The sequence below is a fragment of the Polypterus senegalus genome, chromosome 1, assembly GCF_016835505.1.
Source record: "Polypterus senegalus isolate Bchr_013 chromosome 1, ASM1683550v1, whole genome shotgun sequence".
Classification (NCBI taxonomy): Eukaryota; Metazoa; Chordata; class Cladistia; order Polypteriformes; family Polypteridae; genus Polypterus; species Polypterus senegalus.
Genome location: NC_053154.1, coordinates 300,738,676 through 300,745,921, shown reverse-complemented (window position 1 = coordinate 300,745,921; position 7,246 = coordinate 300,738,676). Strand labels below are relative to the sequence as shown.

At 39.3% G+C, this 7,246-nt stretch overlaps 1 long non-coding RNA gene across 1 annotated transcript; it reads left to right on the top strand.

Annotated features, from left to right (window-relative positions):
- Positions 1–1,068: 1,068 nt before the first annotated feature.
- LOC120519424 lies at positions 1,069–4,759 on the top strand. The gene is made up of 3 exons (XR_005631494.1): positions 1,069–1,151; positions 2,062–2,160; positions 4,460–4,759. It is a non-coding gene; the product is annotated as an uncharacterized LOC120519424 (long non-coding RNA).
- The last annotated feature ends 2,487 nt before the right edge of the window (positions 4,760–7,246 follow it).

Genomic DNA, 7,246 nt, shown 5'->3' with positions numbered 1-7,246 from the left:
CTATCTATCTATCTATCTATCTATCTATCTATCTATCTATCTCTCTGTCTATCTATCTATCTATAGATGTAGCTGTGGGTGGATTTTAGGTTTAAACCCTCGCAAAATTTATTTTAAAACAGTTCCAACTAGCTGATAATAGACAAAATTATAATTTATTTACTTTTTCACACCCCTTTAATTTAATTCCTGAGAATTCCCCTATTTATACAGAGAGGATATGATTCGACACCTTGTGACTAAATTTGACTAAGAATGTTTCAGAATATTATATTATTAAAAGGCCATTTTTTAAAAGCAAATAACACACAGAATGTTTAAGACTGTACTAAAGCCTTTCCAGCTCTGTTGCTTGCCTTCTCAAAGCGTCTTTTTGCTTTTTCCTAAAACGCAGGCAACGCAAGCCTGCTATGTGCCCGCCACATCTTAAGAAAATGTTGCCACAGACATATGAAAAAGGGCAAAAATCCTCTCTTTGTGTTTTGAAGACTTCTCTGAAAGCTTGTCATCTGCCTCCTAGTATGGAAGGAAAGGTCTGTTCTCACGTACCGGCTTTTATCTGCTCTACTAACTCTGGTGATTGATTTAACATTTTGCAGAAATGCCTCCCTTGATCAGTGTCTGGCACCTCGTCTATTTCTAATGTCACCTTATCATTGCTTTGTCTTTTGGCTGAATATCATCGATCTGCAGCCTGATCTAGTTGGTTGTCTCACGCTAAGCGGAGTTGGCCTGCCAGTACTTGGATGGTGGGCCTCCCATAAACAGCAGGTGCTGGAGTGCCTGACGCACACGGGGCCGGCAGCTTTGCCAGGCGCCACTGTCCCCGGAATCACATTAGCACCCCAGACATTAACTGCATTTTGAAAGAGTCTTCCTGTCACGGTTTAAAAATACACTCCACCTCTGAGAACATCATCTTGAGGAAGCGGTCGTCGGGTTAGTAATGGGACCTTTCCAACAGTGTGGTACTGGGAAATGGAAAACACTTGCCAGCTGCCATCTCCCAGACCTACTTGTGAAAAGTGGTTGGAGCTGCCCAGTGAGCTCAGGCACGAAGAGGAGACAGGGGAGCTAGCCGACCTGAAAAATGGAGCTCTCTCATTTTTTTCCTTGATGATACACCAGGCAGCAGCCTGTCTCTTATTATGGTAAGCGAGCTCTTCCTAATTACTATTCAATAAACTCCTGTTAAATTAACGGCTCAATCGGATGTGCACTAACATCTGCTCCATACGCCAAGCCCCCTGGATCGTACATCTTCTTAAATCTTGGCGCTGTTGACATCTTATTCACTGTGTTGTCTGCCAGAGGACAAACCTTCTAATTTGATTGCAAATGACAGTTTGCGTGCCACTTATTCTGTGAGAGAAAAACAGAGCAATAGAGCCAAGTCCATTTCTATTATCTACAAACAAGTGTATCCACCCACCCCGCCACGGCAGGGGGGTTTTAAAAGTTCTGTAGTGGCATTTTAACATGAAACAACAAATCACCCCATATTTCACTGTTTTATTTTGTACTTTGCTGACTCCCTGTTCTTATCATTTGAATGCACACCATGTTGAGTAGTGGATAAACGAAGAGTGATCATGGCGGTCTTTCAAAAGCCTTCAACCCACCTTCATTTCATGTGGGCCATATGACCTGTCAGATGGGGTTAAGCCTACCAGTTGGATAGAATTATACAAGAATGGGCCAACTCCATCCAATGTCACATTTAGGCCAGGGATTCATGTAATACCACCCCCTCTTAGTGAGCAGTATGTGTTAGCAGCAGACCTGAGCTTCATCTACAAAGCAGAAGACTCCAACTTCCACTCCAACTTAGTAGCAGGCCAAGAGGTGGAAAAATGCAGGTCCATGATAACAAATCATTTCCCATATTTAAAAAGCATCTCATTGTAGAAAAATGGTCCTTACTGGCTCAGAAATCTCAGAATGGTGCAAATTTGTCCTACTCTTATGGAGTAAATCATTTTAGGAATTTTCCTAATTTAGGAAACTACTCCTAACTTCACCAAGAGTTCGGAGTGCTCATGAGCTGTTCCATCTTTCTAGGAGTTGCCAGAAGATGGCGTTCAGGCAGAGACTGACATGCACAACCGTGGAAAGGCTGAATATGTTGGAAACAATGGACAACAATGAACTTGTAAAAAGGTATCAATGTGACAGAGATGGAAGAATCTTCATAACAAATCTTGTATGCTACGTGATCGACCCATCCACATGGAAAAGGCCTGCACTGTCGGCAGAAATCAAAGTGTTAGTAATGTTATGCGTTTTGGCCACAGGGAAAATGCAACTTTGTAATAGCGATGACTTGGGAACGTCACATCTGACAATTTCTTGAATTTTGCACAAAATATGAACGCCCTTACACCGTGTGAGGTAATATACATATTTATATATTTTCTCACGACCTCATGTGAGATAGAAAATAAGTTGCATTCAGGCAAATCAGTACACACATAAAGATCATTGGCCCAACTGTGGATGAGCACACATATGTTAATTGCAAGCAACATCACGGTATCAATACGCAGGTGAATAAGACACAGGTGGTCATGGGTGCACCCTTTATTGTAACAGTCAGAATATTACTCTGAAGACAAGTGGGGATGGATGGGTGATTGATAGTGAAATGTCACACTGAGTTCTGCATTTCATGAACCCCTGAACCATTTGTGTTACACATTACAAACCTTGGAAGGTTCCAGAAGGCAGGTGAGGACCCCCAATTCATTGGTTAACACCCTTGTAGAAAACAAGAACATGATTATGGAAAATGAATACTAGAAGACTGAACGTCAATTCAGAATTGCCATGGCCTGTTTTATTAACCGTTACTTCATAAGGCGATTCCCAAATGCCATTAACAGCAAGTCATCGCTATTACAAAGTTGCATTTTTCCTGTGGCCAAAACGCATAATTCTTCTGAAAGTATGGCTGTGGATAATTCATTGTTAACTAAATATGTCCATTATCAAGCTTAATTCTCATTTTGTTTGTATCTTGGTCTTTCCATTTTGATGTTCTTTATCGTATTATTTTTGATGTTGTTGCAAAGTTGCAACAGTTACTGTATGCACAATACCCTGTTTTCCTTTTTCTTCTTATCTTCTACTGCATTATTATGATTATTATTATTATTTTTGTGGTGAAGCCTTAGCGTTAGATTCAGAAAACTACAAAATGTTATCATGATTGCTAATCTACAGTAATTGGTACCCTAAAATTGTGACGTCATTCTTTGTCAAACATGTCCTCCTACTCTATGCTGTGCACAGTAACTATTTCTGACGTAACTATTTTGTAACTATTTCTCATTTCCTACTTTGAGGTATGACAAATTCTTATCCTAGACAGACTTTTAGTGCAACTCCTAGGAGTAATTTTGAGACTCCTGATAAATACGAGCACATAAAATGAAATGAAGTTTGTGAAACGAGCATAATCAAAACCTGGAAAAATCAAGACAAACAGATGTCTAAACCTGAAACATTATCAAAATATAAATCAACAATAACAACATTTACTTATATAGCACATTTTCATACAAACAATGTAGCTCAAAGTGCTTTACATGATGAAGAATGAGAAAAAAACAAAATAAATAATTAAAATTAGGAAACACTAATTAACATAGAATAAAAGTAAGGTCCGATGGCCAGGGAGAACAGAAAAAACAAAACAAACAAAAAAAAAAAAATGCCAGAAAAAAATAAAATCTGCAGGGGTTCCAAGGCCATGAGACCACCCAGCCCCATCTAGGCATTCTACCTAACATAAATGACCCTAAATCAGTCCTCATTGTATTCAGGGTTCACATGGAAGAATTTGATGATGATGGTCATGTGGCCTTTAATCCATCAATGTAGAGACATCACGGTGCTTTGATTAACTGGTGGTGGCACAGATCGCCACCACAGAAAAACGGAAAAAGAACAGCAGAGAAAGTTGGGGTTAGTACAGATTTTGGAGCCACCATGAATAATAATGATAATTAATTGATGATACAGAGCATCAGGATTTCACTAAGATGAAGCTATGAGAAGGCCATGTTAAAGTAATGAGTTTTCAGCAGTTTTTTAAAGTGCTCCACTGTATTAGCCCGGTGAATTCCTATTTGCAAGGTATTGAAGATTTTAGGAGCATAACAGCAGAAAGCCGCTTCACCACTTCGCTTTTGGAATTCTAAGCAGACACTCATTTGAAGATCTAAGGTTATGATTTGGAGTGTAAGGTGTAAGACATTCTGAAATATAAGATGGAGCGACATTATTTAAGGCTTTGTAAACCATAAGCAGTATTTTAAAGTTAATTCTAAATGACAGTTCAAACATGGTGTCATGCACATGTGCTTGAGAGAACAGGCAAAGGGACCAGAAAATGCCAATTCCATGCCAGGCCAGGGGGCAGCGGGTTGCACTGAACCTCTCTCTTTTCTTTCTGCAGACCAAATGCAAGAAATCCTGCCTGTATCTGATTACACTCCGAAGATGTCACTTCCTGTGAACTATCTATAAAAACTCCTGATCCTACATACTTGATCAGTTCTGTTTTGGACTCAAACCTGTACACATTGTACACAAACTAAAGCCTTTTGCAGCCAGGGAAACTATATGGGTGGCTGCCCCATACCTTTGTTGTGTGTCCGGCTAGATATTTCACAATGGTCATAACATAATTGCCAAAAAAATCTGTAATCTGAAATACTTTAAATTGCAATTAGAGTAGTGAAGCTTAGACATGCAAGGTAATAAGCAGCCACCTTATAAGCCATGCCCTAATAACATCACTTGATGTGACTTATGGGGTTCATTGCCTAGGAAATGGAGGCATCTGAAACTGCATTGCCTTCAATTAATAATAAACACCAATACATTTTAACACACTATTGTTCGTAATTATGTTCATATACCGTTTCCTTGATCTTAATGTGTGTTTTTGCACTCTAATTGGGATTAGAATTTTCTGGTAACATTAGTGTCTCACCTTAGTTTTGTTTTTGCAGTTTCATTTTGGCTGTTTTAGCTGCCATTTTGATTATTTATTGGCTGTGTCATTTCCAGTTTCCGTTGTCAGTGCAGTGCCTGCTTTGTTTGGAGCATATCCTTCAAGGTCATGATGGGATAAAAGTTCACCTTCAAGGTCATTTCCTTATCCAAGTTTGTGGATTTTTTGCTAACAATCTTTCTGGGTTGCAGCAGATCTTTTGCTCTTATATTGTTTTTTTTTGTCTTCTGTTTTTGTCTTGGTTGCTGTGTTTTGTGATCTCCCAGCATTCAACTCATTTCTGTTTTTCATCTTGGCTCCTAGTTACCTTTAAAATCCAGCATTTTCTCCTATTTGGCATGACAGCCAAAAAAACAGATTCAAAACAAAATCTGAATTTTTAAATATGTGGAAATTGGTCCAGAAAACTAATGAGAGAAAAATATCAGAAGTCAGGAGACATGAAAACGTTCTGGGAACTCACTACACATGCATGGCCTCTACTTCAACATCAAGTTCATGTCAGAAGCAGCCCAGAGCTCCAAATGCTATTGGATATCTATTATTTTGTTAATACACCTGGGCTCCTATATTGGTCACTTCTTACATGTTAGTGTTAGGTTTGGGCTCCAGCAATGGTGTTATGAGATGTGTACCATTGATCATTTGTTTTGATTTGATTCACATTTTCTGAAGGAAAACCATTTCTCCTGTTGAAGGTTTTTATTATTTTCAATTAATTTCTTTAGTTCATTTCACACTATTAGAAATATTTCCTTTGAGTTTTTATTGGCACCATCATTTTCTCGCAATGTTTGTGTGCTGCGGCTATGGGATTGTTAAAAGCAAAACTACTGAAGATGGTCAGTGTATTACATCTTTAACACAAAGACCTTTTTTGAGTCATTCACCCCTTTAAGAATCTAATGAAAGCTATGGACCCCTTCCCCAGAAATATTTACATAAACACAGCTTTGCATGCAATGAATATAATGTACTTTATTTATTGAGATTTGATTGTCTTATGAGCGGCATGGTGGCATGGTTGGTAGCGCTGCTGTCTTGCAGTTAGGAGACCTGGGTTCACTTTGCATGTTCTACCTATGTCTGCGTGGGTTTCCTCCGGGTGCTCCGGTTTCCTCCCACAGTCCAAAGACATTCAGGTTAGGTGGACTGGCGATCCTAAATTGTCCTTGATGTGTGGGTGTGTGTGTGTGCCCTGCGGTGGGCTGGCACCCTGCCTAGGGTTTGTTTCCTGCTTTGCGCCCTGTGTTAGCTGGGATTGGCTCCAGCAGACGCCCGTGACCCTGTAGTTAGGATATAGCGGGTTACAGTATATAATGGATGGATGGATGATTGTCTAATAAATATATGACATACATGAAGTATTATTAAACTTTAAAGTAAACAATCTAAAAAAAAATACTCCTTTTTATGTAAAAAGTAATGGCCACGCATTATAATTCTGAAATACAATCCTCTTGTGCCAATTAAAACAGATCTGCTACTACTATGTTTTTTACGGTTCACGGTTCATAGACATATGCGCCCCGACAAAACCGCGACATACAAATGAGCGCCGACAAACCCACTAACTGGTTTTCGACAAATGTGTGCCGACAAAATCGCCACAACAAAATCGCGAGAGAGGCCAAGAGAGTGGGACGCCCTTGCTGCAATTCTTCCTACATGTGCAGGGCGTGATCTTAAGGACTATCTGCGTGCCGTGCTGATGTCATAATATTGACTTCTAAAATAAACCTTATTATATATGCTTTAAACTAGTAATTCATATTTAATGAAACTTTCGTGATTTTGACGGCGCATTTTAATCGTCACTATTTTGTCGGTGGGCATATGTCTATTGCGCAAATGTCGGGTCACAGTTTTTTACTACCATTACTACTACTACTACATCTACTCTAAATCAACAGTAGCGGGCTATATAGTGAATATAACTGTTAATTTTTATCTGACCCTCACGGACCCCTTGAAACCTATCCATGGACCCCCTAGAAGGACCACAGGCCTCAGGTTAAGAACCTCTGATTTAGACTTTACAGGCTGTGTACTTCCCAGTTGTTTGACATTTTGGATTCTAACGAAAAACCTATGATGTGTTATTAAGAAATATAGAATTGCTGGATAAGGACTTCTTGGTTTAGACTGCAGACAGCATTATTGCTTTGTGTGCTTTGGTTAAAACACAAATGAACTTTGGGCTGATTAAGACCACACTTCCTTTTC